General features: G+C 44.9%; 1 protein-coding gene across 1 annotated transcript in view; it reads right to left on the bottom strand.

Moving 5' to 3' along the window:
- scly (selenocysteine lyase) overlaps nucleotides 1-6,168 on the bottom strand; it is a 76,420-nt gene that overhangs the window by 68,683 nt on the left and 1,569 nt on the right. The window lies entirely within an intron of this gene.

Here is a 6,168-nt window from a genome sequence, read left to right on the forward strand (position 1 = left end):
CCCTACCCTGCCTGTGTGTGCCATACTCTGCCTGCCCTATGCTGCCTGTGTGTGCCATACTCTGCCTGCCCTATGCTGCCTGTGTGTGCCATACTCTGCCTGCCCTATGCTGCCTGTGTGTGCCATACTCTGCCTGCCCTATGCTGCCTGTGTGTGCCATACTCTGCCTGCCCTATGCTGCCTGTGTGTGCCATACTCTGCCTGCCCTATGCTGCCTGTGTGTGCCATACTCTGTCTGCCCTATGCTGCCTGTGTGTGCCATACTCTGCCTGCCCTATGCTGCCTGTGTGTGCCATACTCTGTCTGCCCTATGCTGCCTGTGTGCCATACTCTGCCTGCCCTATGCTGCCTGTGTGTGCCATACTCTGCCTTCCCTATGCTGCCTGTGTGTGCCATACTCTGCCTGCCCTACCCTGCCTGTGTGTGCCATACTCTGTCTGCCCTATGCTGCCTGTGTGCCATACTCTGCCTGCCCTATGCTGCCTGTGTGTGCCATACTCTGCCTGCCCTACCCTGCCTGTGTGCCATACTCTACCTGGCCATGCTGCCTGTGTGTTCCATGCTCTGTCTGCTCTAAGATGCCTGTGTGTGCCATACACAGTGCATACAGTGACACAATGCTGGCACTGTTCCTACAGTCTGAGGTGTGAAGAGGTGATTACAGTGTGAGCCTGAGGTGTGAACAATGCAGAGATTAAAGGAACAGTAACACCAAAAAATGAAAGTGTATAAAAGTAACTAAAAGATAATGTGCTGCTGCCCTGCACTGGTAAAAGTTGTGTGTTTACTTCAGAAAGTCTACTATAATTTATATAAATAAGCTGCTATGTAGCCATGGAGGCAGCCATTCAAAGGAGAAAAGGCACAGGCACATAGCAGATAACTGATAAAACACTATTGTATTCTACAGAATTTATCTGTTAACTGCTATGTAACCTGTGCCTTTTCTCCTTTTTTCCAGCTTGAATGGCTGCCCCCGTGGCTACACAGCACCTTATTATATAAACTATAGTAGTGTTACTGTAGCAAACACACCAGTTTTACCAGTGCAGGGCAACAGTGCATTATATTTTTATTACTTTAAAGCTCTTTCATTTTTTTAGTGTTACTGTTCCTTTAAAGGTGTGAACAGTACAGGGGATTACATGTTTAAACAATACAGGGGAATTACAGCCTAAATCTGAGGTGTAAACCATGCAGGGGGCCAGTTAATCTCAGTACTGATACCATTTGAAGCTAACACAAAGGTAAGCCATCAAAGCAGCCAGACAGACTGCTGCTTTGTTTAGATAAAGTATATAAGTGTTTCTGAAGCAGACACACAATTTACACATTATGTGCTATTGCCCTGAACTGGTATATTAATTACTTTAATACTCATTCGCGAGGCATTTTCGGCGATCTGCCGGAATCGCCTGCGCAGTGTGTGCCATCCCACCGGCGACTTACATTTTCGCCGGTGGGATGGCAATCCGGAGAGATTAGTTGCCCGCGAACAGGGAGATTTGTCGCGGGCAACTAATCTCCCCGTGTGCCAGAGCCCTTAGGGCTCTGGCACACGGGGGAGATTAGTCGCCCGCGATAAAACTCCCTGTTCGCGGGCGACTAATCTCCCCGAGTTGCCTACCTCTGCCATCCCACCGGCGAACATGTAAGTCGCCGGCGGGATGGCAGACGCGGCGGGGCAATTTCAGGGAATCGCCGAAAAAGACTCAAGAGTCTTTTTCGGCGATTTGCGCGAAATCGCGCCGCCGCGTCTGCCAGACTAATCTCCCCCGTGTGCCAGAGCCCTTAAAGTACTAAAATAAATGTAACAGTTCATTTAAACTACCACTGCCACTTTAATTACAGTGCTTGCATGCATTCCATTTCCCTGCTAATCGTGATAAACCGTAACTAATTTAAAACCCAACAGAATGAATAAGCATTTGTATCATATCCTAAACATAAGTTTAAACTCCAACCTTGTTCTTGGAAATGTTAGTTTGTTTCTCAGCTATAACCCCTAAACGTCCCTCCTAGCACAGCCTGACTATTGACTACAGCTTAGTTACAAAATATCAATTAATTTCATATTTCTGATAATATGAAATATGGATTTGAGGCCTCAGAGACAATGAGAGAAAAAAAGCAAGGCGGTGGAATGTAATCAGGGTTACAATGTCCATACGATAATTTTCAAATACCAACACCATCTGGAAAGCTAAACACAATCCTGATTTTTTTAATCCCTTTTACTAAATGAGATAATAGGTCTATGCATCCCAGCATGCACCATGGTGGAACTGCAGGGGGGTGGGTGCACTTGCCCTCCTGTCTAAGACAGCATTTCTGGTCTCTTTCGATTATGGAGTACATACATAGGTACATTATTTAAGAGTTTATGCAGCAATGGCCACCAGGTACTTCCTAATTTGGCACTGGCCTCAGTCAGATTTTAAATCTAGACTATCACTTAAATCTGGCTACTGAGCTATGACTGGGTGTTACTAGATTTAGCAATATAAAATAATTACCATTAGTGGGCACCACACAAATAAATCTGTTTTGCATGTATCAGGACCCCTATAGGAAACACTATATTCCTGGACCTGTCAAAAGCTATTGTATATGGCAGGGGTCCCCAACCTTTCTTACTCGTGAGCCACAGTCAAATGTAAAAAGACTTGGAGAGCAACACAAGCACCATAAAAGTTCATGGAGGAGCCAAATAAGGGCTGTGATTGGCTATTAGGAAGCCTCTATGCACACTATCAGCTTACAGGGGGCTTTATTTGGTAGTAAATCTTGTTTTTATTCAACCAAAACTTGCCCCCAAGTCAGGAATTCAAAAATAACTCCCTGGTTTGGGGGCACTGAGAGCAACATCCAAGGGGTTGGGGAGCAACATGTTGCCCCCGAGCCACTGGTTGGGGATCACTGGTATACGGTTTATATATCATTACACTGTTGCAGTTGCGGTATATGAACATGTATAAACTAGGTGCCAGGGCCCAACAACAGCTATATGAATTATGAGCCATTAAGTGATGTACTTGATAAAAAAAACCTGGAATGTCCAATTTTTGAACTCATGTCACAAAACATTAATAAGCAAATTATTTCTAAATCAAAAGAAAATGTTATTAGCTTCAATTATCCTCATTAAATGCAAACCTTCTACCTCAACCTCAATAAATACCTTGTTGGCCCCTCAAGACCAAGTCAATGGATTTTTTTGCCCATGTAGGAAGCACATGAAAGATCCACCACAGGGCTGCAAACTACGGTTGCTGTAGTTTCTAATGCAGGCAGCATAGGCAAGCGGATCCGCTTCTCTTAGCCTGGCCAAAAAATGCAGGGCTGAGAGAATCAGATCTGAGTCCTTCATACCGATTTGGCAACTTATCTGTCCTATATGGGGGCCCTTAAGGGCTGTAACAGACAGGGAGATTAGTCGCTCGCGACAAATCTCCCCGAAATACCATCCCACCGGTGAGAATGTAAATCGCTGGTGGGATGGCTTACGCGGTGTGGCAATTTGCCTTGAGTGGAAACTTCAGCGATTTCGGCGCCTCATATGCCATCCCACCGGCAATTAACATTCTTGCCCGTGGGATGTTACTTCGGAAGATTAGTCGCCTGTGACAAGGTAGATTTGTCGCAGGCGACTAATCTCCCCGTCTGTCACAGCCCTAACAGGCCTACCTGACCAATATCTGCCCGAAAGTTGGCCAGGTGTTGATCAGGTAGGCTCGATCAGATTGGGGACCACATCAGCTCATTGATGTGGCCTTTGCTCCCCACCAAATGAGTAGGTCTTATAGTGTATGGCGAACTTAAGTCAGAGACATAAGCCATTGCTGTAACATGTAGTGATAATCAGGTCAGCTCGTCAGTTGCCTTAATAACATTGACTTCAGAAGATGGAATCGTATTAAAGGAATTGCCGAAAGCCCAACAACCATTACTAATAGGGGTGTAGGTAACAGTAATCAGTCAGCAGACAAATCCAGTGAGTAGTTTACATTGTCTAACTATGCAATGAAACATACTGGTTTTTGTCTGAGGAGCCAGGAAACTTAATATGCATAAACTCATTGCCTAATTATATAAATGTTTCCAATTGAGATTTTCAGTTGTTTTAACGTTATTTGCAAATGCAATTGCTATTGACAGTGGTATCAGTCCACCTCTTTTCATTCATTGCTGATTCTGACTACTGAAACAATATAACAGAAGCCACCTCTTCCTCATCCAAGACTCCAGTCCCACAACACCTTTCATGCCTCTTCCTGGGTCTGTTAATGGGCTGGCTTTTGCAAGATTGTTTCCCAAGCCAAAACCAGCAGTGTAGTTCTAAGTACATGTTTCCAACCCCTTTAATTTTGCATACTGCAAAATACATGATGTAATACCAAGTGGCAAATACAAGGGCAATAATAAACTTCCTGCATGCGCTCTCTCTCATCTCATGGCTCATCTCATATCTATGCCAGCTAAGCAAATTACACTGCCATTGCTCAAAGTCACCCAAGTACAGGCTGCTCCATCCCCACAGTCTGGGAGCTACTGGTATAGGCAAAGAAATACATTAGGTTAAGGCCACATGAGGGCTGATTCTTGGCCTACTGATAAATGCAGACCGTACACTGGCATCAGCCATTCCCTGTGCCTACATCCGTAGCTTTTGTACTTGCAGGCACATGGAGCAAATTTATGCACCAAAATGCGAGTATGCATTCCGACATCCACTGCAATCCCCTCCGTGTGCCTGCACTCGGGCTGATACAAGGGCTACTGGTGCAGGCACAGAGAAAGGCTGATGCATTTATCCACAGGCTGAGAAGCAGCCCTGTGTAACATCGGCTTCAACGCCTGGAAATTACCCCAACAATTTCTCAGGTCTGCATGTGTTACAATCCCACTTGTGCCGTTAGCCTTTTGTCTGACTGTCTTCAAGATTATATATTCATATAAAGTTGCACTGAATGTAGTAGACTGGGTAGGGTGTTGTAGGCAATAGAAAACAAATTCTGAAGTCACAAGGGCTGATAGCAAACACAGTGCAATACAAAACAGGACTTCTGCTTCAAAGAGAAATAATACTGCATTTATGGGGTAGAGATATCCAGTGTGGCCCATGCTCATTAGCACTGCAGGTCGATCTCCTCTGAATCTCTAAGAGCCAGCTGAAAGCTTCTGACAGTACACTGTGACATGCAGTCTATAGGCATACCAGTCATTTTATTACACCAAGCAATTTGTGAAATTGCCGGCTGCCAAATAATGGAGTGCTGCTAGGTTATTACCAGGTGCAAGGTTATTATTACTGACCCACTTCAATGTCCCCATTACTAAGATTTCTCAATGCCTGTTGCCTCCCCTAAGCCTTTAAACTACATTTACTGAAAATAAAGAGGAAGAACTGATACAGAACATTCATTGACTTAAAATTGGTGTAAAGAGAAATTTTACACCCAGTGATTTTAATCACTTACCTTATACCCCAGGTTGGTGCCCTGGTTGAAAGGTAAACGATTACATTAATTGGGCGGTGCCTAACATTTTGGCACCTCTGTGATTTTTATCTTTCCCTCTCCTTTAAACTCTTGGAATGTTATAAACAGATCTATTTTAAGCAATTCTTAGATGGCCTTCATTGTTATGCTTTATGGTATTTGAATTATTCTGGGTCACTGTCAGCAACCAAGAACAAAGATCAACTGTGATGCTTCCATGTTATACAGTTATTTTTTTTTGCTCACTTTTAGGGGCACTCCAGCAGTTGTGGACTGGTGTGTCCAGGGCCGACCAGGGCTGCGACCTTAGGGGCCCAACTCCCAATGTTGGCTCATCACCCACAGCTTTGCATTCCTTTCTCTTCTTTTCCATTGCTGTTATCAGGGAGACAGTATGGGGAGGGTTCCCATTGTTCAGGGGAGTGGGCTTGAATTGGAGAGGCCCATGAGATCCAGGTCTCTCCTGGTTTTTTCCCAGTGTGCTGCTGGTCCAGTCTGATCCTGCACTCCAGCCATAAGGCAAGTTGAGAAACTTGCTCAGCAGCCCCACAAAGATTACTAGGGTGGCCTTGGGCCCCATATCTGCATAGGCCAGCTCTGGCCTCAGGGCACAGACATGGCAGAATTGCCCCTACCTATGTTTATATTCAGGACCTCTACTATTTAT

This window comes from Xenopus tropicalis, chromosome 5, assembly GCF_000004195.4.
Source record: "Xenopus tropicalis strain Nigerian chromosome 5, UCB_Xtro_10.0, whole genome shotgun sequence".
NCBI lineage: Eukaryota > Metazoa > Chordata > Amphibia > Anura > Pipidae > Xenopus > Xenopus tropicalis.